At 42.9% G+C, this 26604-nt stretch overlaps 1 long non-coding RNA gene across 2 annotated transcripts in view; it reads right to left on the minus strand.

Moving 5' to 3' along the window:
* LOC138917008 (uncharacterized) overlaps window positions 1–26604 on the minus strand; it is a 39003-nt gene that overhangs the window by 11364 nt on the left and 1035 nt on the right. The window contains exons 1-2 of one of the 2 annotated variants that reach the window (XR_011424322.1): window positions 15871–15996; window positions 14347–14494 (exon numbers count right to left, since the gene is read on the minus strand). This is a non-coding gene — a long non-coding RNA (uncharacterized lncRNA). Of the gene's footprint in view, window positions 1–14346; window positions 14495–15870; window positions 15997–26604 lie in introns of those variants that run through there. The other variant, XR_011424321.1, reaches the window with a different exon arrangement.

The raw sequence follows: 26604 nt of genomic DNA on the forward strand, positions 1-26604 counted from the left end.
CATGGGCACTTAACCACTCAGCCACGGGCTGACCCCCAGGACAGGAAAATTTTTATTCAGCGGGCAGCTGTACTGAGCCCAAGAACATCCTCAAAGGGAGGTAAAGCTGCTTGCGTACTCGAAGTGAGTGAGTGGGCTGAGCAATATGGCTCAGGGAACAGATGTTGAAAGTCAGGTTGTGACCTTCCAGAGCCCAGGGGTTAGAGCGACTTCACATTAACTTTAAGGTGGATTATGCTGTCTTATATTCTGTTTTTAACTAATACTTTTCATATATGGAGACTCTCCCATGAATTCTTTTTTCCTATGATATTTTGAATTCCTGCCTCTTCAATGATTGAGTTCAGCGAGCACTTGCTGGCTGATGAGCGCTGTCCTTAGTACTGAAGATGGAAACCAAGATAAGGTTTCGGGACTCCAGAAGCTTATACTTTAGAGAACAGTACAGAACCGGGTGCATTTTTAGGTTGTTGTTATATACTTCAATTATTTTTTTCTTTTTTATTTCCTTTTAAAGTTTTTTTCTTTTTAAATATTTTTCTTCAATTATTTTTTTAAGTGAAAAAGGCACATCAAGAATTTTAAACAAGACACATTCAATTTTGTCATTACACTGTTGTTCAAAACAATGTGCTCAATCAGTGGATCAGAGCTTCCTTCAATGGTTCTGGGATAATGAAGAAAGTTGCTGAATATGTTACGTAAAACTTTAGGCATTAGGAATCTTGGACTCTTCCTGAATGTGGGATGTTTGAAATTCAGGATCAGGAGCTCCTGCACCATAGTCCAGGGAAAATATTGAGAAAGACAAAGGGAATGTACCAGTGTCTGGCTGCGTGATCTTGGGTAGCTCTCTGTGCCTCAGTTTCTTCATTTAGAAAATGATGGCGCTGGTCTGGATATTTATAACAAAGTCTCTTTCAGCTCTAAGATTCTGTGACTTTGGTCTAGAATCGAAATTACCGTGACAAGGGATTTTGATAGATATTGCCTAATTGCCAACCAAGGAAATCTTTTCTACAAATATACCCATCCTATTTTGATATTTCATTTTAGTTAAGTGAAAAATGATATGTCTTGTTTTTAAATTTTATTTCTTTAATTAATTAGGCAGGTTGGGAAGCTTTTCATATATATTAAATTTGAATAGTTATTCTTTTTCTTAAAAAAATTCTGTGATTTTGTGATCCCAGATGAGACACTGTAGAGGTACCTTGGTGTTCAGTTATTGACTGATTTATTGGAGGTCTTATTACTATTTTTTTCAGTGAGATAAATTTCACTATTGAAAAGGAAGAAAGTTGCATGGAGAGAAAAAACCTTAACTTTTCAGAAATGGCTTTAACTTATCAGAAGGGAATAAAAATATAACTCTTATACCAAACTATGGAAATAAATGGAAAATAAAACAATCTAGATGTAAAACAAAGCTGAAGCTACTTGTTATTTCTATACTAGGATGACTAATATGATCAAAAATCTGAATTGAAATTCACCAATGTCATTTACTGTAGTTATTTTCCTTGCAAAATTTTAATGCCAACTATTTTTTATGCTCTAGAGAGTAAGTATGTTTTCTTTATACATGTATTTGTAAATGAAAGTATCTTTTTGGGGGATAAGTTGTCCCTTTACTGAAAAAGTGGCTCCATTTATTATTACATAATAGGGATGTTTAAATACCACTGTTGACATCTGTTGATTGAAAATGCTTTTCTCTATTGCTGCTCGGTTAGTACACTTTGGGTTATCAAACTTATAATGCTACTTAAACATTTTTCAAAATTCACAAAATTCTTATTACAGCATTTATATCGTTGGTAACAACAATTTTCTCTTTACTCTTGGTTGAAAAGACTAAAAGTTTAGCTCCAAAGAGTGATTTTGGTTTTCTGGGCTCCTGGGAATCCTGAGTTTGGATCCAAATCTTGCCATTTACTGCTTCTGTGACCTTCAGCAAACTAATTCATATGAGCCTCAATTTCATCCTCTGTAAATTGGAAATAATAATAAAATCTATCTCAGACGTTGTTGACAGAATTAGGTGAAATAATGCATGTAAAGTACTTAGATTATTACCTGGAAACTTATTGATAATTATCAATTGAAATTATTTTTTCAATCCACTCCTGCTCTAGAAAGTTATTTCACAATACTAATAATGATCATGATGATAATTAAAATAATGTCTTATTGTTATGAATCAGTGGCATTAGTCTAATGATACTCAAACTTCAGCTTGCATCAAAATTACTTGGAGAGCTTGTTCAAATAGAAATTTCTGGGCCCCGTCCCAGAGTTTCTGATTCCGTAGGTGTCGGGGGGAAGGCCCGAGGATTTGCCTTTCTGACATTCCTGGGTGATGCTGATCCTGGTAGTCCAAGGACCACACTTGGAGAACCACTGTTCTAAGCATCTTACCAGCATCATCTTATTTGGTCCTTACCACAACATTCTGGGAGGCAGGCTGTCTCATGTCTTTAACAAGTGAGGCCATAGGCAAGTTTAATAGCTTGCCCAAGGTCACACAGCTCTGAAATGGTAGAGTTAGGAGATAAAGGCTTGTTCTTAACCTCTCTCTACCTAAGATCACTAATGTGGAGCTCTAAACCACTGATGTCCTTTCTCCACCTTCTTCTTGTCCTCTCTCCCCCACCTTTCCCAACTCAAAGCCATTGTCAAGAATTATAATCACCCCCTTGCACACAATCTCAACTCCTCAGTCCCTTTCTTTTTATTTTTAAATTATTTTATTGAGGTCGTATTTGTTTATAAATGTGTAATTTCAGGTGTATATTATTATATAACAGTTTCTGTATAGGCTGCATCTTGCTTACCTCCAATAGCCTAGTTTTAATCCATCACGATATCTAAGTGCCCCTTTACCCCTTTTGCCCTCCCTCCCATCCTTTCCCTTCTGGTAACCACTAATCTGTTCTCCTTATCCATGTGTTTATCTTCCACATATGAGTGAAATCATATGGTGTTTGTCTTTCTCTGTTTGGCTTATTTCAATTAACCTAATGCCCTCAAGGTCCATCCATGTTGTTGCAAATGGGACGATTTTTTTTTTTTTTATGGCTGAGTAGTATTCTGTTGTATATATATACCACATCTTCTTTATCCATTCATCAGTTGATGGGGAGTTGGGTTGCTTCCACATCTTGGCTATTGTGAATAATGCTGCAGTGAACATAGGGGTGCATAAATCTCTTCCTATTGTTGATTTCATGTTCTTTGGATAAATACCCAGTAGCGGGATAGCTGGATCATATGGGATTTCTATTTTTAATTTTTTGAGAAATCTCCATACTGTTTTCCACAGTGGCTGCATGAGTTTGCATTCCCACCAGCAGTATATGAGGGTTCCCATTTCTCCACATCCTCTCCAATATTTGCTATTTTTTGTCTTGTTAATTATAGCCATTCTGATGGGTATAAGGTGATATCTCATTGTAGTTTTGATTTGCATTTCTCTAATAATGAGTGATGTTGACCATCTATTCATGTGCCTGTTGGCCATCTGTATATGTTCTTTGGAAAAATGTCATAGCTTCTGCCCATTTTTTGATCAGGTTGTTTGTTTTTTTGTTGTTGAGTTGTATGAGTTCTTTATATATTTTGGAAATTAACCCCTTGTCAGATATATGATTTCCAAACATTTCCCCCAGTTGGTGGGTTGTCTTTTCATTTTGTTCATGGTTTGTAGAAGCATTTTAGCCTGATGTAGCCCCATTTGTTTATTTTTTCTTTTGTTTCCCTTGCCTGAGTAGACACAGTATTTGAAAAGATACTGCTAAGACCAATGTCAAAGAGTGTACTGCCTATGTTTTCTTCTAGGAGTTTTATGGTTTCAGGTTTTACATTCAAATCCTTAATCTATTTTGAGTTAATTTTTTGTATATGGTATAAGATAATGGTCTATTTTCATTCTTTTGCGTGTGGCTATAGAGTTTTCCCAGCACCATTTATTGAAGAGACTTTCCTTTCTCCATTGTATGTTCTTGGCTCCTTTGTTGAAGATTAGCTGTGCCTGGACGTGTGGTTTTATTTCTGGGCTCTCAGTTCTGTTCCATTGATCTGTGTGCCTGCTTTTGTGCCACTACCCCGCTGTCTTGATTACTATAGCTTTGTAGTATATTTTGTATGTTTTGAAGTCAGGGATTGTGATGCCTCCAGCTTTGTTCTTTTTTCTCAGGATTGCTTTGGCTGTTTTGGCTCTTTTGTTGTTCCATATGAATTTTAAGATTCTTTGCTCTATTTCCATGGAGAATGTCTTTGGGATTCTGATTGGGATTGCATTGAATCTGTAGATGGCTTTAGGTAACATGAACATTTTAACTATGTTTATTCTTCCAATCCGTGAGCATGGCATATCATTCTATTTCTTTATATCGTCTTCAATTTCTTTCAATAATGTTTTACAGTTTTCAGTGTATAGGTCTTTCACTTCCTTGGTTAAATTGATTCCTAGATACTTTATTCTTTTTGTTGCGATTGTGAGTGGGATTGTATTCTTGACTTCTCTTTCCACTAGTTCATTATTAGTGTATAGAAATGCAACTGATTTGGGAAGTTGATTTTGTACCCTGCAACTTTGCTCTAGTTTTTTATTGTTTCTAATAGTTTTCTGGTGGGTTCTTCAGGGTTTTTAATATGTAGAATCATGCCATCTGCAAACAGCGAGAGTTTTACTTCTTCCTTCCCAATTTGGATACTTTTTCTTGCCTAATTGCTCTCCTCAGTCCCGTTTTTGCATTGCGTGGTTGACAAAGTCATAACCCTGGTGAAATTCAACTTTCTACCTACTCTAGACCTGCCCGTGAGAAACTGAACATGGCTGGAGTAATACACAAAACTGCATCGACCTTGCCAGGAACCTTAACTAGGTCCATAACACTGCCGGGCAACCACATTGTGCTTTCTTAGTCCATCGCTCTCCCATTTTCTATTTTTAAAAATTTTATTTTATTGTGGTAAGAACATTTAACATGAGATCTACCCTCTTACCAAAATTTTAAGTGAACAATATAGTATTATTAACTATAGGCATAATATTGTACAGCAGATTTCTAGAACTTATTTATCCTGCATAATTGAGACTTTATGCCTATTAATTAGCAACTCCCCATTTCCCCCTCCCCCCAGTCCCTGGTAACCACCATTCTACCTTCTGACTTCATGAGTTTGACTATTTTAGATACCTCATATAAGTGGAATCATGCAGGATTTGTCCTTCTGTGATTGGCTTATTTCACTCAGCATAATGTCCTCAAAGTTCATCTATGTTATTGCATATTGAAGGACTTCATTCTTTTTTTAAAGGCTGAATAATATTCTACTGTATGCATACACCATATTTTCTTTATCCATTCATCCAAAGATGGACCTGCAGGTTGTTTCCACATCTTGGCTATTGTGAATAGCATTGCAAGGAACATTGGAAGGCTAGTATCTTTTGAAATCTTGATTTCAATTCTTTTGGATAAATACTCAGCAGTGGGATTTCTGGGCTGTGTGGTAGTTTTACTTTTCAGTTTTTGAGGAATCTCCATACCGTTTTCCATAGCATTTCCCACTTTCTTTTTTTTTTTTTTTTTTTTGAGGAAGATTAGCCCTGAGCTAACATCTGCTGCCAATCCCCCTGTTTTTGCTGAGGAAGACTGGCCCTGAGCTAACATCCGTGCCCATCTTCCTCTAGTTTATATGTGGGATGCCTGCCACAGCATGGCTTGCCAAGTGGTGCCATGTCCACACCCGGGATCCGAACCGATGAACCCCGGGCCACTGGAGCGGAACATGTGAACTTAACCGCTGCGCCACAGGGCCGGCCCCTCCCACTTTCTTAAACAACTATTTTATACCCCTTCTTTCTTCTCAAACACTATCTCCTCTCCATTCTCACTCTTAACTGATGCCCATTCTTCTAACCTCATTAGGAAAAATGAAGCAATCAGAAGTGAGCTCACACTGACTGCCACAATCTCATCTCCCTGTGTTCCTGCATCTGTGCTCATGCACTCTGACTTCCCACATATGCCCATAGATGAACTCTTTGTGCTCCCATCTACACACATTCCCTCCACTAATGCACTACATCCCATCTCCCTTTGACTATTTAAGTACATCACTCTGTTAATTCTTCCCTCTCCTCCTACATCATTATTTTCCCTCCTTTCTGGATAATTCTTACCATTATGTAAACATACTATTATTTCTTCCATCATAAAAAACACCCTTTTGAGCTAAGCACGTTAGAGAAATGACTGATTCTAGCGGCTGGGCAGGAAGTATACAAGATGAGCCGGGAGCATCTTGTGCCAGAATGTAGTAAAGTGCTAAAAAAGAGAAATAGAAAGAAAGAAACTACCTCACAATGATGGGAATATGTCAAAGGGATACAGGAGCCAACTGAAAGAGCTCCCAGTGGCCAAATCTGGAAGAATTTGAGCAAGGAAATAAAGTAGTATTGGGTTATAACTCAAATTATGAGATGAATATCCACGAGTCCATAATGATATAAATTAATAACTGAATAAGTAAATAAATGAAGGAGAAGAGACAAATCTCCCATGAAGAATTCCAAATAATTTATGTAAATACTCTGCCCTTAAGGAGATGGAGAATAACTCCCATTCCTTAAACGTAGGCTGCACAAAGTGATTTTCTTCCAAGGAGCACAGTATGGAAAGGGAGGAAAAAAGTAACTTCATAATAGAGAAATGTGATAAACACATTGATAGTACGTATCTCGATATGATGTGATGAGAATGACACTTTACCTCTTTGGTCTTCCTTCCAAAAGCATCCTACCTCAGTCTAATCATGAGAAAAGCAGCAGACGAATCCAAGTTGAGAGACATTCTGCAAAATACCCAACCAATAATCCTCAAAACTGTCAAGGTCATAAAAAAACAAGGGAAGTCTGAGAAACTGTCACAGTTGAGAGGATCCTAAGGGACATGACCACTAAATGTAATGCAGTATCTTAGATGGGATTCTGGAATAAAAAAGGGACATTAGGGAAAAATTGAGGAAATCTGAATAAACTATAGACTTTAGTTAATGGTAATGTATCAATATTGGTTCATGAATTGTGACAACTATATCATACTGATGTGAAATATTAATAATAGGGAAACCAGGTGTGGGGTATCTGGAAACTCAGTACTATCTTCACAATAATTCTTAATCTAAAGCTGTTCTAAAATTTTAAAAAAAACACACAAATTTGCTTTTTTCTTGACCCCACTTTCTCTACCAGCTACCACTTTCTTTCTTTTCTTCTCTTTGCATCAAAACTCAAGACCTTTATATATTCCCTATTTTCAGTTCTTCTTCTTTCATTTAAAAAAATCTTACTCTAATCAGGCTTTAGTCTCCAGCACTCCACTGAAAACGCCTTTGTGAAATCACCAATGACCTCCATATTGACCTTCGTGTTGCTAGAGCCAACGGTCACTTGACCCATCAGCCATACTTGACATCGTTGATGTCACCCTTCTCTCTTGACTTCTAGGTTACTATGCTCCCCTGGTTTCCTCTTACTTTATTCACTTCTCTGTCTCAGTATCCTTGGCTGGTTCCAAAGCCCTTCACTGGGGGAAAGCCACCTCTGTTCTTAGTCCTCTTCCATTCTTTATATTGTCTACCGGATGATGTCATCTAGTCTCATGGCTTTGGGTGTCATCTTTAGGCTGACAACTCTAACTTATTTCTCTAGTTGGACCTCTCTCCCTAATTCCAGAATTATATATCTAAACTTTACTTGGAAATCCAATAGACACTTCAAACTCAACATGTTCAAAACCAAACCTCTGACCTCTCTCCTAGCTCAAACCTACTCTAGCCTTCCCCATCTTTCCAAATGATCAAAAATCTCTCTTTCCTTTACCTCCCATGCCCAATCATGAAGGAAATCCTGTTGAGCTCTTCCTTCAAAACGTACGTAAAGTTGCACCATTTCTCCACCTCCATTGACCTCAGCCATATCATCTTTCACTTGGATTACAGCAATAAACTCCTAGCTGATTTTCTTGCTTCTACCCTCTCCCCAGTCTGTTCCTAACACAGCCAGTGACTGTTCAAATGTGAGATCATGTCATTCCTTTGCTCCACAACTGTAAGAGCCAAAGTCCTTAAAATGGCCCACAAGGCCCTCCGTGATCTGTCCCCACCACCTCCCTGGCTTCATCTCCTATTACTCTCCCTTCACTCACTCTGCTGCAGGCAATGTCAAGCCCTCTCCCATCTCAGGATCTTTGCATCAGTGGTTCCCTCCGACTGGAAGACTTCCTGTTTTCCTCTTCACTTACTCACCTCCTTCAATTCCTTCCTCTTTCCACATCATGACCTGCCTCCACTCCACATTCTTAGCATTCTTGATCCCCCTCACCCTGTTCTACCTTTTCTTTCTTCCATGGCATGCGTCACCTAACAAGCCATAAATTTACTTATTGTATGTGTTGGTTGTCTCCACTCCAAAAATGTGAACTCTGTGAAAGAAGAAACATTTTTCTCTTTTCTTCATTGACGTACCCAAGGTGACTTGAGCAGTGCCTGGCAAATTGTAGGTGCTCATTAAATGATTGGAAAGTAATGAATTTATTCATTGACTTTCCAAGATGCGGATGAAAGACGTTCTTTTAGAGCAAGGAGGTGATTCAAGAAGGGTCCTTAACTTCTCCATGCAGAACAAGGTACCCCCTTACAGGCCAGTAGATCAGCCTATTGAGTGACTTCTAGAAAAGAGCTCATAATTTTTGGTATTTTCTACTTTTTTCTTTTTTTCAATCATATAGTGTGATTTAAAGAGAATTTAAAAACTTCTTGTTCTTTTTCTCTTTCTCAACCTTGTCCATAGGTCGTGCTTGATATTCTAGTCACTTTGTTCCTCAGGTTATGGTGATGAAAGTCTTTGCTTAAATGTAAGCATTGTCCTGCCATACAATGACGTACGGTACCCATGAAAAAAGGAGGCTGTGGATGGATGTTTGAGCCACAAAATATTATCAAGCAGGCTACAATACTATCTATCATACTTTTTTGGGGATAATTCCTCTTCCTGTACCCTTCCAAATAATAATAGGGTCATGAGAGATATACATTCAAGTGCTATAAGTGATTATTTCTGCCTTGATACGGCTATAGGTATGTTGTCTTTCCTTCTCTTTGATTTGTAGCAATGTGAACATGCATCGCTATGGAAATTTAAAGTTATGTACAACTCTAAAAAATAGCTCCATGCTAGCAGCTATTAACACCTCAGCATCAATTATTTTATTATATTCTTCAACCATCCACCTAACAAATGGGACACAGAATGAGTAAGTGTTGATGGGGAGGAGGGAAGGCATTGTCTACGAGTCAGGAGAGTAGGCGGGAGAAGGAAGAGAAGAAAGGTTGGGAAGCAGTACGCACCACAGTGAAGGAGGGCAGTCTGGTGAGATGGATGGATACTTATCCATGGTAACTCTCAGCTGCTTTCCAGCTCATTTGAGGGCCATCCTGAGTTGGACTAGTGTAATTCTTTTGTGTTCCTTTGTATCAGCAAATAAACGACACCGTTTCACTTCCCTACTCGTCCCTATGACCTCTTTCCATGCCAGGTTGAATAAACTTAAACCTCCTTGCTCTAGCCTGCAAGACCTCCATGATGCAGCCCCTCCTTACCTTTCCAAGTTCAACCTCATCTCTTGCTGATGCTGTCCTTGCTCATCATGCTCCAGCCACTCCTTACACACATCCTGCTCATTCCTCCTTCAAAGTCTTTTTCTTATGGTTTCCTCTACTTAAAATATTCTTCTCCTCATTCTTCACATACTTGCCTCCTTGTCATCATTCATATTAGCTCCTCAGAAAAACCTTCTTTGGTCCCTAAATCTTTAGTGCTCCCTTCTTGCCCCACTCTTGAACTCTTTGTAAAATCTGTCTCCTCGCATTTGTTACTGTCTGAGAGGATTTTGATTATTTTAAGATTTTTGCCTATCTAGTGTCTGTCTTCCCCTGGAACGGAAGCTCCATGAGAGCCAGAACTGCTGTTATCCCTGATGTTTAAGATAGCGCCCGGCGCCAACTAGCTAAGCAGTAAATTTTTGTCGTTGAATGACTCAACAACCCTAGGAAAGTGCTGTAAGCCCTTGTGAAAGGTAGCTCAATCAAAACTCACCTGTGCTGGAAGGAGATAGGAGAGTGGTGGTTTCCCTGTGTGTGCAGGTGGACGGCAGCGATGGGTGGAGGCTCAAGGGGGCGCTTCTGGGGACCTGGTGATGGTTGGTTCCTTGGCTTGTGCTCTGGTAGCACAAGTGTATTTCATTTATGACAATTCATTGAGCTCTACTCTTAAGATTCATGCAGTTTTCTGTATGCATGTTATACTTCAATAAAAAGTCCAAAAGGTACATATATACAATGGACTATTGTTCAGCCACGAGAAAAAAGGAAATCCTGCCATTTGTGACAACATGGATGAACCCTGAGGGCATTAGGCTAAGTGAGATAAGTCAGACCGAGAAAGAAAAATACTGTATCATCTCAGTTGTATGTGCCATCTAAAAAAGCTGAACTCATAAGAACAGAGTAGAATGGTGATCTCCAGAAGCTGGGGGGTATGGGAACTGGGGAGGTGTTGCTTAAGGGTACAAACTTGCAACTGGTGGATCAATACGTTCCCGAGATCTAATGCACAGCATAGTCATTACAGTGAACAATACTGCATTACAGACGTCAGAGTTGCTAAGAGACTAGATCTTAAAGTGTTCTCCCCCGAAAAAGAAATAATAACTATGTGACATGATATTGCAATACATAAAGTAAGTCAACATGCTGTTTACCTTAAACCTGCAAAATGTTATATGTCAATTATATCTCAATTTAAAAAAGTGCTGGAAGGAAAAAAAAATGTCCAAAAGAAAAAAGTTAACTCATCGAGTTTAGGCTGAAGCAGGGACAAAAGACTTCTTAGTCTTTAAAATGGTTAAAGAGGTTCTCAACCACGAGAGATTTTATCGGCCCCCTCCCTCCCCACTGGAACATTTGGAAATGTCTGGAGACACTTTCGGTTGTCACATCTTGGGGGATGCTACTGGCTTCTAGTGGGTAGAGGCCAGGGATGCTGCTATACATCCTGCAATGCACAAATAGCCCCTCACAATAAAATTATCCAGCCCCAACGTCAATGGTTGGTGAGGTTGAGAACTCCTGTTGTAAAGGAACCTCTCTGGAAAACTTCAGGATCACTTGAACATTCATTTCATCCACCACAGCCTTTGCTGACACAGAGGGCCTTATTTACTTGATTCGGACAATGTTTCCTTTCCTGGGGTGGGGTGGGGTGGGGTGGGGGGTGCGTCTGAGAGCAGGAGCGAGTTTCATTTGCTCCCTCGTAAATCTCTGAAATGGAAAACAGGTCTCCATATTTCTCTCTCTCCTAGTCTTTGAAGCCCTCTGAAGTGGGCCCTGGCAGTTAGCTTACAACAAATTCCCCAGACGCAATTTAAATGTCATTTCAGAGCTGGGACGAGGGCATGAATATTTAAGATGTAAATTGTTTGGGTCGTGCCTGAATCTTTTATGGATTTTACTGGATGAGAAAAATGAGTCACTACTTTTTGATAAAGTTCGCTTTGCCTCCATATTATTAACAAACCCAGCCAAGTGAACCAGCCTGCAACTGCCAGGGAGAATAGGATGCTTGTTTGGGGGACGATATTAGATTCTGGTCCGTTCCCAGTGTGCCGTATTTATGGTTCAGAAACCAAAGAACATAGGAGGTCAGGGTGTCCTTGCTACCAAAAGCATTGTTACATACCAAATACACCTGGCGGGCGTTGGAGGGGGGTGGTGGTGGAGGGGTGGTGGAAGTGAAATGAAATAATCTAACCGTAGGTGGAGAATTAGGTAACTTGATAGTTGACTATATAGCAATATCGAAATTGCTGGACCCTGACTCCAGAGATGAGTCCTTTCCTGTCCTACAGTGAAAATGCCAGGGGATAGGTGTATATATCACAGGCAAAGAAAACAGGTACACATTAGGAAGAGAGAGAGAAAGAATTTAACGATTTTAAATTCCACGGACTCCAGAAAAAATATCTGTTCTAATATTTTCGGAAGCAATTACGCCTCCCACATCTCGTCCCCAGCCCCTACCCAGAAATTAATTTTAAATGTTAATACGAAGGCAACCTCTCTCTTCTCTGAATGCCGATTTTGATTTTGACAGGGTATCTAAAAGGCTGCTATTAAACAAATTTTCATTAACTAATAAGCTCGCTCTTGGGCAAAACATGAATTTTTTGTCATCTCGTGAAAATTGAAAAAAGCCGTAATTAGGAAGAAAATCACTAATTGTAAGGCACAAAATTTGTTTGCTAAGAATAGTCATTAAGGGGCGACGAAAGCATTAGCAACTTCAATATCGAAAACAACTATTAAAATGCAAGTGGAATTGAGGTATTTGCCCAGACATAATAATGGCTTTACATTTACAGGTCTATAATTGTGGTTTGATGTGACGTATTGTTGGTACTTTTTAAAGAACAATGTACAGTGGGACTAACTACTTAAAGTACCATGGCTTTTGGGTTCCAAATTACAGACTCAAGTTTTAATTTCTAGAGAACGTTCCTATAGGCAGAGTATAGGCAACTATACTGTCAATGCTGTTATTGCTTTAGGATTGTGATGAATTGGGCAAAACCAGGACAAAGAGTAATGTTTCTGTGGCCCAGACAGTTCACGATACCAGTTTTGTACGCAAAGTGCCTGGTGTCTGACATCAGCGTGACGTTTTCCCATCACCGCCTGGTATGTTTCCCTTCTTAAGAACAACTTTGATTGTTTTTGCTTCCTGACAAATTTACTCACTGGAGAAAATTTAGAAAATGCAGAAACTTGTGAGGAAGGAATTTTTAATTCTCCTCAATTCCATCAACCAGAGATAGCCTGTGTGAACATTTGGTATACTCTTTCTCCTTTTTATTGTATTTGAAACTGTTTGTTGAATCATAACAATCATGTGATAAAGTACAATTTTAAGTATCCCACTTGGAGTGAATGTTTACTTATACACGACCGTAACCACCTCCTAGATCAAGATAAATAATGTTTCCAGCAACCTCCCAGCTTCTCTTGTGCTTTTCCAGTCAATACTCACCTTCCTGCCTCCCCGGTCCCAGGGTACCATTATTCTGGCTCCTCTCACAATAGATCCCATGATTTTGAACTTAACATAAATGGAGTCATATGGAACACCTCCTGCAGGCCTAACTTCTTTTATTCGTTATATATGTGAGATTCATCTGTCTTGTTATAGTGCATAGCTATATTCTTTGCTATTGCTATGTGATATTTGGTTCTATCTTACACCACAATTCATTTGTCCATTGATGAACATTTGGGTTGTTTCCAGTGTTTAGCTATTATGAATAAAGAACAAACATTCTTGAAAATGTCTTTTGGTGGATAGGCACTCATTTCTCTTGGAGTCCAGTCCTTTTTTTTGTGTGCATGTAAGTGTAGATTTTATTTTATAGGAAAGTGAACTCACATTGTATCTATTTTTCTATCTCCATATCTATCTATATGTCCTTATTAACCATAGGAGTCCCACGTCTCCTAGCAAACAGGCCTATCTTAGCATCCCTGACATGCTTAGATGTTGGCTGGGGGCAGCCTGAGGGAAGCAATGTGGCTGTACATGCTGGATAATTCTTTAGGTATATAATTTATTTCCTCTCTTATCAAGCCCTGTCTGTCTCCAGCCAGTTTATCCTGGGATCTTCAGGGAGAAGCTTCTACAGCATCTTTCAGCACAGGGAGCTCTTACTAGAAGGGCGGGCCACTTCTGCAATCCAGAGAGTCCAGGGGGCTTTGCAGAATCCGTGTCCTCCATGTTCTCAGGGACATCCATCTAGATGTCTCCATGCCATGTTTCAGGATCCCAGCTTTTCCCCACCAGGCCCCTAACCTTCACGTAACAGAGCTTCCTTGGCCGAGCACTCAAACATCTCTGGAGCTCTGCGACTCTCTAACAATTAGGTTGTCAGTCTGCTGCTCAGCTGTGTTTACTCTTCCCTTAAGTAGACAAAGGCCTTTTTGTCAGCTACCACGGGGTCTCTCTGGGTCTCACACTTTGCCATTAACTGTTTGTGAACAGCCTTCAAGCTCTCATTATTTCTCTGTGGGGCATCAGTGCACCTTGCCATTAACCAGCCAACTCTGCTGACTTCGTAGGCATTGCCAGCCCCATATTTTCCAATTGCCTATATGACTACGCTTGCTACAGAGTTTCCTTCCACTGGGACATTTTCCCAGGTCACCATCAGTGAAATTTTTAGCACCCACCTTGTGACGGAGACTATCCCTGCTTACTTGCCAACCAGGAGGGTATTTCCTTCATCCTCTGCACAGTCGATGAGCCAGTCTCAAGTCCCCATCTTATTGCCTGTGTTCTCAGTCCACTTCTGGCCTCACTTGTGTTAGTTCCAGTCCTCTGAGAAGCAGAAACCAAGACAGGATCAAGGATTTTATTGGTGGAAATGCTTGAGAAAGAAAAAGGTGAAGGAGCCAGAGAAGGCTAGGGGATCCTTCAGGCCGCAATGCAAGTATGACCTCAAGGGAAGGAGAGGAGAGGTTGGGTGGATGTGTCCTAATGTCGCGCAGTCTAAGGAAGGTTTGCAAGGCCGTCAGGGAGTTCTTGAGCCAATGTTGGCTGTAGTTGGAGTCTCATGTCTCCCAGGATGGGCCTCTCTTGGTATCCTGCTGCTCTCAGACATTGGGTGGAAGCATCCCGTGGGATGCAGGGCCTCCATGCAAATGCAGACATAGCTTTCCAGCAGCAGCACTTGGGCTCCTGGTCAGTTATGCTCCCTTTAGCTGGAGGTATGTGAGGTGCATTCTCCTGGTCACCAAAAGTGGGGTTAGCGCAATGTCTGGAATAAAGTGTCCATGAGAGCTAGCTACAGTTACCAACCACTTCCTTACATCCCTCAACATTTAAGGTGTTTTTGGATTTTAGTTTCACCAACAATGCTGCTTTGAGCATTGCTATAATTCATTGTTTCCTTAGAACAGATTTCTGGAATTGGGATTGTGGGGTGAAAGAGTGTCAACATTTGACACTCTTAATTCAAGATTGCCATTTGCCCTTCTGAAAGGCAGGACCCAGCCACACTCCCCTCTTTGGGGTAAGAGGTGCCTGCTTCCTGGTACCCGAGTCAGATGCTTCTGTGCTCTGGGTATGTAAAAGGTCATGCCGCACAGCGGAGAGGACAAGCTGCGATTCGTGAGATGGGTTGGTAGGAGAAGGAGGAGCCAGAAGGATTAGTTTAGCATGGGGGGGGGGGGGTTTGGATATGGGCTTCCTTGACCAAAAGGGTTAGGTCGAGAGGGAGCACGGGTAATCTGGACTCAGCATTGGGAAGGCTGCTCCTCACGTCCTCCTCATGCCATCCTCACATTAGGTACTTGGTCCATGAAACAGTTGTCCTGTGTCTACACTTGAGTGTTGGAGAAAGAGATACAGAGGTCAAGAGCTAGCACATTGGGTGGATGTCAGTGTGGAACAGTGGGAAGCCCCCTATATTTAGAGCCAGGTGGACCTGGGGTTGAAGTCTAAATGTCTCTGAGTCCCCATCTGTAAAAGTAGCAGCAACTGGAAGTGGGTCTTTCTTCCTTCCTTCCTCCTTTCCTTCCTCCTCTCCTTCTCTCTCACCCTCTCTCTCTCTCTCTCCTTCTCTCTTTCCCTTTCTCTCTCTCTCTCTCTCCCTCCCTCCCTCTCTCCCTCTCTCCCTTCCTTCCTTTCTTTTTGGCTGCCTGTTTTCTACTCCTCTTTCCTAACAAAACCCAATCTGCCTTTTGGAGAATTACCATCTCTCCACTATGATGTGGTCCTTGTGGGGCAGAAATCTACAAGCTCTGCCCTCTGACTTCAGAAACCCCTTCTGCAGATGCTTTCTCTCAACATTCTGGAGCAGACAAGCAGGCGTGTCACCTAAGATATGGAATTCTGAGCAGGGGGTTGCAGTCGTAAGATTCCACAGGCACCAATTCAATCTAGTTGGGAGAGGGCAGTTAGGTAAAAATAATGAACGATTTCTTCTACCAGGAGCATCTGTCTGTTTCAGTCCTAGTTCTTCAGTTTTCCCAGTGATGAACTCCATATTTTTTTTTTTTGGTGAGGAAGATTGGCCCTGAGTTAACATCTGTTGCCCATCTTCCTCTTTTCTTGCTTCAGGAAGATTCACCTTGAGCTAATGTGTGTGCCAATCTTCCTCTATTTTGTATGTGGGTCACCACCACAGCATGGCTTGATGAGTAGAGTAGGTCCACACCTGGGATCTGAACCTGCGAACCTGGGCTGCCAAAGCAGAGCACACCAGACTAAACACTATGCCATGGGGCTGGCCCCTGATGAAATCCTTTTAATAAATTTCTTTTCTGCTTATGTCAGTTTCTGTTGCTTGCAACCAAAGACCCCCAGCTGATAAGCAGTTATGCCCTAAGGTTTTTGGTTTTGTGGGTGTTTTTTTAAACGAGAGTGTATGTTAGCTCCATTAGACTCTAGAAAGGCTGGGGTTGGGGTGGGGGGAAATCTTGATTTCTAGTTCTCTTCCTTTTCTTCCATCCTACAACTTCCGCCTCCTTATTTTTGCTAGCAACAGTCCTGTTCCTCCAACAGCAATTTTTACTTACAAAATGCTTTATAAGCGTGGTATAATTATCTATACTGATATGCTGTGCTGCAGAATTCCTTTGGAGAACAGACAATATGAATTGCACAGAGCTGAGAATTAACTTATCATCTGTTTTGAAGAGATGTGGGGGTGGGGGGTGGGGGGTGCTTTTCGATTGTGCCTCAAAAATTGATTCTAATTGCTGTTTTTATTGCTGGATTAGCTGATGCTGCCTTTACTTTGTTACCTTTTCTCAATTTCTTTTCTAAGTGACTTGGGAAGTGGCATATTAGACTCCACCCCGAATATATTTACTCAAACATTTAAAATATGTCTATATCTTTGCATAGCTGGCTGATTTAGGCAACACCTCAAACCCAGCGATTCCAGTTTTACTTAAAATATGAAGACTGAAGGATCCTCTGGCAAAAGCAATGCTTGGAAATCTGAATAATTGTCTTGAATACTGAACTTCTCATTTTGTTCTGGACAGAAAGATTCATCCATAACCCAGCGGTTAGAGGACCTGGCCTTGAAGTTAGGCAGAGCTTGGTTTAAGTCCTAGTTGGTCCACTTACAAACTGTCACTGTAGGGAAATTGGTTTTCTCAACGGTAAGATGGAATAATGATGCTCTTAGCCTAGGCTCATCCTACTCCATTCTTCAAAATTCAGAAAAAGTCTGGGGATGCTTTCCCCAACACGACACTCCCGCCCTCAGTCTAGGTCAGATTCCTTGGGATACACGTTCACGGAACTGTGTTCCTTCTCTCAGAGACCCAATCACAGTTTGCCTGGGTACACGTTCTTCTTAGATTATTTGCTTACGTCTGCCCCAAACCCTACCCTGTGCTAGACTAAGCTCCATGAGGTTAGGGCCAACCATGTCCATCTACTTCACCCGGCTCCTGGCGGGCACTCCATCAATATCGAATGAATGAATAAATGAAGGAAGGATTTCCCGTAGAGGATTGACTGAGATCATATAGGACAACCATAGTGTCTGGTACCTAGTAAGAACTGAGTAAATGTGACCTCCCACAAAGAAAAACACCAAAAAAAATCCCCAAAACAAAACTCTTTAAAACCAAACCACATATCATACAAGAAATGAAATATTTATGTGTCGTTGTCATCATCAAATGCTGAGTTTTCAGGCTAAGTGATGCTCCTGGAATAAACGACCATCGATTTCAGTTATTTAAAGCAACAAAGGTTTATTTCTGGCTCATGTGAGATTTTCAATGAGAGTCAGGCTCAGGGCGGCTCATGTCTCCCACAAGAGGACAGGAGAGTCTTGAAGGGCCTTACATCAGCAGTTAAGTACATCAACCTGGAAATGATACGCTTACAGCCCATTGGTCAGAATTAGTCACATGACCCCTCTGTGTTAGCTCAGCTGCCATAACGAAATACCATAGACTGAGTGCCTTAAACAACAGAAAATTATTATTTTTTAACAACCCGGAAAGCACAGGCGACATCCAATCAGAATGAAAGGTTGAGGAGACCCCTGGCTGTGCCAGCTGTGAATATTTTAGTTTCTAATTCGTAGGGATTAAGAGGAAGGGGAGCAGAGTGGTAGGAGTGGTCTTGGGAGCTCAGGGAAGTAACTCCAACCAGCAGGAGAATTATTTCAATATTTTAACAACTCATGTATCAGTACAGAGGCGTTCTGGTTAATTGTCCGTCCTGGGTGGAGCTGGGCCTTGACTGAGCATGACTGTCCCAGAGCCTGGTTTGAAACATTTGCTAAAGAGCCACATTTTACAGGCAAGAGACTGAGAGTCAGAGAAGGCAAGAGGCTTGCATCAGGTCACACAGCGGATGGGTGAGAGCACCCTCGACTCCTGCCTTCTAGGTCTGGGTGTAAATCGAGCTCCCTCTTCCTACATCTCTCTCTGCCTGTTGAGAAGCAGCAGCCCAGCTCCTGGGGAAAAGCGAGCTGTGAGTTCCCAGCAGGACCCCAATGCAGTGGGGCTGTCTCCGCCTCTGCTAACAGGGCTGCTGGACAGACCCAAGGCATTCAAGCGTCGGAGGGCTTGATGGCCTGTCAAACTCTTGCGCCATCCATCCTGACAATGATGGCAGAGGGAAGGTGGCCCGTCCTGGGAACGACCGGCCTGGGGGTCTGAGCCTTGCAGCAGCCCAGATCTACAAGTTGTCTTTCCCTCGTTCAGCACTTTTTGGGCCCGGTTACCAGGTGGCTGAGTCAGTCCTGGGTGTGGGGTGAGACCCCGAGGTGTGGGGATTTGCCAGACCAGTGTGCATTTGTCAACTTTCCTGATCTGAGAGTGAGACAGAGACAGGCAAATAGAGAGAGAGACCAAGAAACAACAAGAAAGAGACACAGAGCTGTAGAGAGAACTGAGCGGCAGAGCTGGCAGTGAAAGACAGAGGAAAACAGGGATACACAGAGTTCAAGAGGGACAGAGAGAAGGAGGAACAGGAAAGCACCAGCGAGAAAGACAACAGAGGGAAACAGAGCAAGAGAAATAGAGACAGGGAGAGGACAATAGAGATGGGGAGAGAGAGTGAGTGTGACACAGAGAGACAGAGAAACAGAGTGGAAAAGAGGCCGAGAGAGAAAAGAGCGTGGCAGACTCAGGACAGGCTGACTGCTGGGTGTGCCATCACATACAGTGACACAGGGTGACAGTGGCGTGCTGATGACATGTTTCTCCACGTTTATGTACTGAGGGCCAGTGAAGGAGGAGGAAAAGTTAGGGGAAAGACAATTGGGGTGTGGTGGGGGGGAGAGGGACTCTTCTAGTATTTGTGGCTCTGTCAGTTACAATGACCCGGGCAGAAATACAGCCTTGGACCCCCGCAGAGGCACATTTGTTCCCACCACCCCGCCACTCTGCCAGACGGCCATCCCCACCAGGTCATTGCCTGTGAGCCTTATTTATTGCTCCAAAATCTGGGGCCACGAGGAGTCCCCACCGGGAAGCTAAGGCGGAAGCTTCCATCTAAATCTGGGCTTGGCCTCCAGCCACCACAGCTGAAGTGGAGGAGCAGTGGGAGCAGAGACCTCGATCTGAACCACAGCGGCTTTTTAACACGTGCAGGGCAGTGTCTTTTCTGAAAGTGGCAGGGAGATTCCTTCGTGCTTCCTAGGGATGTATGTCTTGGCTTACTCCTTCCTGCTAGAGAAAGCCTTTAAAAAACCCGTGCAAATTTCCTGATTCAACTCCGGCTATTTCAACCAGAGGGAAAGCACTCAGCAATAAGGTAGCCCCCAATTGTTAAGGACTTACAGTGTGAAGAATGCTGCAAGGTCCACGTCCTTCGATCCTTGCGTAATTTGTGAGGAAGGCACATAATTTCTCATTTTACATGTGAGCCAACTGAGGCTCAGGGAGGGGAAGGAACCTGCCCAGGATCCCATCTCTGTACCTGCCGGAGCCCGAGCTGCCCGGCTGTGTTTCCCAGAGACTGGGCCATCCTGCCCGCCCCACCCCATTACACAGATGGAAACACCGAGGCTCATCAGGTCCTATAACCCGCCCAAAGGCCCGTTAATAGAAAGCTGGAGACTGAGGATGTGCCCTTGGGTCTGTTCATCTTCGGGAGTCTCTGCTCTTACCTCCTGTGCACAGGGTTGGGGCCTTTCAGAAACAGAGACTCCTCCCAGATGTTGTGCCTCATGAAGTCAGGAAACCAGAAGTCCTGATAGAATTGTATGTACACTTAAAAATAGGTAGGAGGGTAAATTTTATGTATGGGTATCTTACCATAATTAAACACATTTTTTTAAAGGGAAACAAAAAGCTCCAAGAGTCACCCTCTTGGGAGTCGAGAATGCACCCTTATCGAGTCGTGCTATTTTTATGATGGAGCGTCTCCGACTCGCTCCACTAACCTCCCTTTTCCCCCATCTCTTGGCTTCTGCATCTTCACAGCTTCTATTGCCTTGTGTTTCTGCTGCCACATGGCCTTGTGCTTCCTGCATCCTCTGTGTGCTTCCTGCTTCTACCCCATTTCCTCTCTTCTCTCTCCCTATCCATCCATCTATCTGTCTATCTATCTATCTACCTGTCTGTCCGTCCGTCCGTCTGTCCGTCCATCCATCCATCCATCCATCCATCTAGCTATCTATCTATCTATCTATCTATCTCCCTATCTCTATCTCTATTTCAAGTCAACCTTCCTAAGACAGAAGATCAGATTGGACGGCATCTTAGGGCTGGTTCCTTGGAAACAGGCTCTCAGATGGAGACTTGCCTGCCAGAATTCTGGGGAGGGCTTTTAGGATTAGCACTATGAGGAGTGAAGACGGTAGGACTGGGCAGACGAGACGCAGAAGTGCGATACAGTCTTCACAATGGCTTCAGAAGATCCCAGGGGCGCTTTGGTGCTCAGATGGGCGTTCATGGTTGTTCCTTTCAGGCAAGCAGGTCAGGTCTGTATGCCCTGACATTGACCCATTCATTGGATGTGGGTTGCCCTTGGGGTGGGGGGCCATGACCTTGCGCAAGGTGGCTCTCTTCCACTGAGGGCCATTCCCAGACAGCAAGTCAGCTGTGATCCATTAGCTACCAGCACTCCCAGCAGCTGCAGGGTGAGAACCTCCATCCTGAAGGGGAGGCCTGGGGGGTGCCCCACAGCAGCCCGTACTGATTAACCACTCTCCAGAATGCAGCAGCCCCCCAGGGCCACCTCAGCTGCTCCTCGTCTCCCTGTTCCATCCTACAGAGGGCTAAATTTGCCCCAGGCACTAATTCCCGGTCCAATCAGGTGTGACCAAGGCTTCAGTTCATGTGACATGGAGCATGGCGACCATGTGTAGGACTGGCCTGAGGCTTTGCTTAGAAGGGACCGGGGTCTTTGGACCCCCTGCACTGTTCAGCACAGCCTTAATGCCTCTCCAGTTTCTCAGGGTCCAGGAGAATTCCTGTATTCCAAGTTATTCTGACTATTTAAGACCTGTTGACTCAGCTGTTAAGAGCAGATATCCAAAGAGACTCTGAAGCTGCTCTCCAAATGGCATAATCATTTGCTCTCTGCTCTACAAGCAATGCCCCTTGATGTCATCCGACCCCAAAGTACCAGCAATTGGACCCTGAGGAAGGGTCCTAAGAATGCAGCTAAATCCATATACAGCCACAGCCCCTCCTGAACAAGAGCAGTCTTTTTGCTGCCAGCCAAAGGCCATTTGGAATTCCCTAATTCCTCTGGAGTTTCCTTGTGGACAATTTTTGTTTTTTTTCTGCGTCACCTGGATCTCTCTTTCCTCTCTAGCGATTCCTCTCCATGAAGTTAAAACACAGGTGGAGACACACATATGCTACCTGATACCAATATAGCACCGCCAGTCAAGCTGCAGTCTCTCTCTCCTGCAGCTAAGATGTGGCGGGGCTCCCATCCTCTCCTTCCTCCTAATTGATTTCCAAATTCAGCCTCCTGGGATGATGCCTTGGCTGGCTTTCCGAGTTCAGCCTCTCAACCTTAATTTAATGCTTCTCGGGTGGTAAGAACTTATGCTTCCCACCTACGAGTTGGCATCTGGCTGATTTTCTCATCCTGAGGAATTTAGTTTTATTAGTGTCAAACCTTTGTATATTGCATTTGGGTTGTCAAAAATGATGCATGCTCGTCCTTCCCCCTAGTCCTGAAGAGAGACCCTTCACCTACTCCAGGACAGTGCTGGCACTTGGAGGGGTCCAGTAGTGGCCCATATCAAGATTATCAGCCACAGGATTTGCTCCGTTAAACCCAAGAGTCAAAGGACCCTGGCTGGGAATAGCTGGTGGGTGCTAGAAGCAGGTTGAGTGATTCAGAGTCTGCTCAGCTTTGCCCAGTCAGCCTGGTGTGAGGTCTTGGAGTGAAACTTTCCCGCCTTCTCCTTCCAAGATTGAGCCAGAGTCTATTCTTGGAGCAGATAACTTTTCAGCACCGAGTTGGCAAATGTTTCTGATTGGTTTTTCACACCTCCTTCCTGGACAGGCGACAATTTTTGTTATAATTAAAATTTAGACATAGGGTTATGATAACTCAAGTCGCCTCAGTAGGGCTGGCTCTTGGCAGAATAGTGAGTGACATGGTGAAGCACGTTTTCTCTTCTATTTCCAGAACTCTAGTCTTTTTAACCGACGTTGATTATTCACTAGGAGTAACCCAAATTGCTTTAGGTAAGCCAAATGTCCCAGGCCTCACCAGCTTGTTGGTACAAATAAAGTCACTTTAAGATGAATGTCCAAGTGACACAGACTCATAGCTTTTGCTTCCCTTGCTGGACCCTTATTGTTTCCAGGAGTCCTCCAGGGATGTCTCATGTGTATGAGAAACAATCCCCCTCAGGTTCTTCCATCCAAGTCTTTTCTTGAAATGTACCTCCCACAGATTATTTGAGGGCATCAGCGCTCCGCTGTAGTGCTGTTGAGGTCTTGCAAGACAAGTCTGATTCTCTGCCACTCTGCTGGGTGCACTGGACACCTCGGGTTCTTTCACAAGTGTAGCCCAGTCCCTGCAGTGTGCTGCTATTGTGTCCCTCGGCTGCAGTGGGGAGAACATCCCTCTGCCCAGCCTTGCATGGTACTTGATCATGAGGCCCTTAAAACAGATCTGCTTGTGCCCAGAGCCTCTCAGACAGGTATCAGTTTCTCTTCTCCCATCTGGGCTCAAGCCATCAAGAGATAGACTAGTATCACTTCTCATGTCTCACAGCTCATGATGACTTTACTAGAAGGGTCATTTGACCTCTGGATCTTTCTCTCTTGTGCTCAAGACTTAGAAGACCCTGCCTGACTGTTAGAAAGGGGGGGAGGGGGCACAAGGAGAAGATGCACCGGGAACAGCTGCTAAAAAGCAGATTTAGTGACTCATCCTCGGTAACATCCGTCAATTAAGCGCTCCAAGCTGGTTTTCCAGTGATGTTGTATAAGCCACACATGGTGGAGGGAACGGGGTTAGTTCATGCCAGATGAACCACAGCAAAAATAATGACATCATGGACGATAATAAAATAATCAAGCGGCAACAGATGGAAAGGAAGAATTCCAGTTAAGCTGGGGAATCATTAGCTACAGAAATTGTTTTGGGTCTTAGCTGGTCCAACCAAACTGAATTTTACTAGCCAAAGAGTAACAAGAGTACTATCCTTTAGCCAGAAACACTAGCCAAGCAATCCTACCGTCCAGCAAAATAGTCCTTCCAGAAGCACGGGGGCAGGGCAGCGGTTTCAAAGCATTGCTCTCCACTCTGCATCCAAGAGTCTTGTTTGTTCATTGACGCCTAATAAATCAGATCCAGGCAATCAGATGAATTTTTCTTCCGCCTTTTAGTTTCCTTTATTAATGCAACCTTTTAGAAGTCTGTTTATACGTTTTACTTGTACAAAATCACAATCCTTCACACAAAGGGAGCAGATGGTACTGAAAGCTGGAGACTGGGCCGGAACACGTCTCCCGTAACCGCCATCAACAGAGCCTTGTCTTGGATGTAAAGAACTCGAATCTAATTGCGGGCTTGGTTTTTCCAATTCTGTATAACTATGTGTTTCTTTGTCTGTGTTTTTCCCCCCTCAAATTTAATCCTTCTCCTTGAGCTCCTGTCAAATAAGAATCTGAGTCGGGTAACCGAGACTGAGTTTTGAGACTACAGTTTTCCTGGAATGGTGCCTCAAAGACTCTAAGGGTCTCTCCATCCACAGCTCTCTTCGAGGTGCCATGTTTGGTGTCACATGAACCCTCTACCTGACCACAGGTGGCTGGGCAGGGACTGGCACTGGAGCCAAAAGCAGCCAATGAGGTGGCCTCGTGTGAGAATCCTGCCTCTATATAGGATTATGACTAATTAGCCTAATTAGATGCTCTTTCTGAAAGATTTGAATATGAGACATACTTGGAGGGAGTGAGATGTAAGTTCACGCAAGTAGGAACCTTGTCTCTTTTCTTTATTGATTTATCACCATCGTCTATCATAGTGTATGGTATGGCTACCCAATGAATATTTGATAAATAAATCAAATGCATGGATCCTTTTGTAGAAGTTTTTTTTTTAAATAAATATGCATCCAGCTCCCTACATTTTACTCTTTTCTCCTGACTCCAGGGAGCTAGGTCCTCTGTCCCTTTAATTATTATTTTAAATAGACTATTTTTTAGAGCAATTTTAGGTTCACAGCAAAATTGAATAGAAGGTACAGAGATTTCCCATATAGCCCCTGGCCCCCCACTGCCTCCTCTACTATCAAAATCCTGCACCAGAATGGTACAGTTGTTACAATTGATGAACTTACACTGGAGGACCATTATCACCCAAAGTATATAGTTTTCATCAGAGTTCACTCTTGGTGTTGTACATTCTACGGGTTTTGACAAATGTATAATGTCATATCTGCCATTATAGTATCGTGCAGAGTAGTTGCACTGCCCTAAAAATCCTCTGTGCTCCACCCAGTCATCCTTGCTCCCCCTCTCCCAACTCCTGGCACTCTCTAATTTTGCGTTTTCCGGAATGTCATATAGTTGGAATCACACGGTATACAGCCTTTACAGACTGGCTTCTGTCACTAGTAATATACATTTAAGGTTCTTCCATGTCCTTTCACGGCTTGATAGCTCATTTCTTGTTAGTGCTGAATAACACTCCATCGTCTGAATGTAGCACTGTTTATTTACCCACTCACCTACTGAAGGACATCTTGGTTGCTTCCAATTTTTGTCAATGGTGAATAAAGCTGCTGTATAAACATCTGTGTGCAGATTTTTGTGTGGACATAAGTGTCCAGCTCCTTTGAGTAAACACCAAGGAGTGTGGTTGCTGGGTCATATGGTAAGAGTATGTTTAGTTTTGTAAGAAAATGCCTTCTTCCAGGCGGCCATCCCCTTTTGCATCCTCACCAGCAATGAGAGCTCCTGTTGCTCCACATCCTTGCCAGCATTTGGTGTTGTCATTGTTCTGGATTTTGGCCATTCTCATAGGTGTAAAGTGATACCTCATTGTTTTAATCTGCAATTCCCTAAAGACATAGGATGCTGAACATCTTTTCAAATGCTATTTGCCATCTGTATATTTTTTTTGATGAGATGTCTGTTCAGGTCTTCAGCCTGTTTTTTATGCATGTTGTTTTCTTATTGTTGAGTTTTAAGAATTGTTTGTATATTTTGAATAACAGTCTTTTATCAGATATGTCTTTTACAAATATTTTCTCCCAGCCTGTGGCTACTCTTCTCGTTCTCTTGACTCTTGCTCCTTTTGTGACTCTTTCTGTGACAGGTAGTATGATGTAGTGTTTAAGCATTCAGATTCTAGAGGCAGCTGCCTGAATTTAAGTCCTGATTTTGACACTTTTTCAGGCAATTGATTATTTCATTCTGACTCTCAATTTCTCCATCTGTGAAATGGAGATAATAACAGTGCCACCCTGTAGAAGTGTCCTGAGGAGTTAGAGTTGTCCTAGCATGTAGTTAGTAAGCACTGTATAAGTGGTAGTGATTATGATCGAGAATTTTCTTTTTTTGCATAATTTGGACCCAGTCACTAATTTAGTCTTATCTTCTACTGTTCTCTCTTTCACTCACTTCATGCAAGCCGCATGGCCTCTACACCCACCTCAGGGTCTTTTTCCTTTTATTTGCTCCCCCTGAAATGCTTTCCTCCCCATATACTCATGGCTTGCTCTGTCATCTCATTTTTTGGAGTTTTTGTCAGTCACAAGCAGAAGCAGTCTAAAGGCAACGGAGTTTCCTATTTTTGTAGAAATTAAACCCATTGATGCTAGGTGTCCGGGGGAGGGAGGCATTGGAGGAGCACAGAGGTGGGGAAGAGAGATTCCCTGAGACTGGGTGGGAGAAGGATCTCCAGGTTCAGGGAGCAGTGGGGACTGAGGCTTGCTTTCTCAGACGGTTCCTGGGAGGTAGCAAGACCTCAAGGGAAGGCTGGTGAAGCTCCCAGGGAGACTGGGTGCCCTTAGCCTGACAAGG

This window comes from Equus caballus, chromosome 13 (assembly GCF_041296265.1).
Source record: "Equus caballus isolate H_3958 breed thoroughbred chromosome 13, TB-T2T, whole genome shotgun sequence".
In the NCBI taxonomy this organism is placed as follows: domain Eukaryota; kingdom Metazoa; phylum Chordata; class Mammalia; order Perissodactyla; family Equidae; genus Equus; species Equus caballus.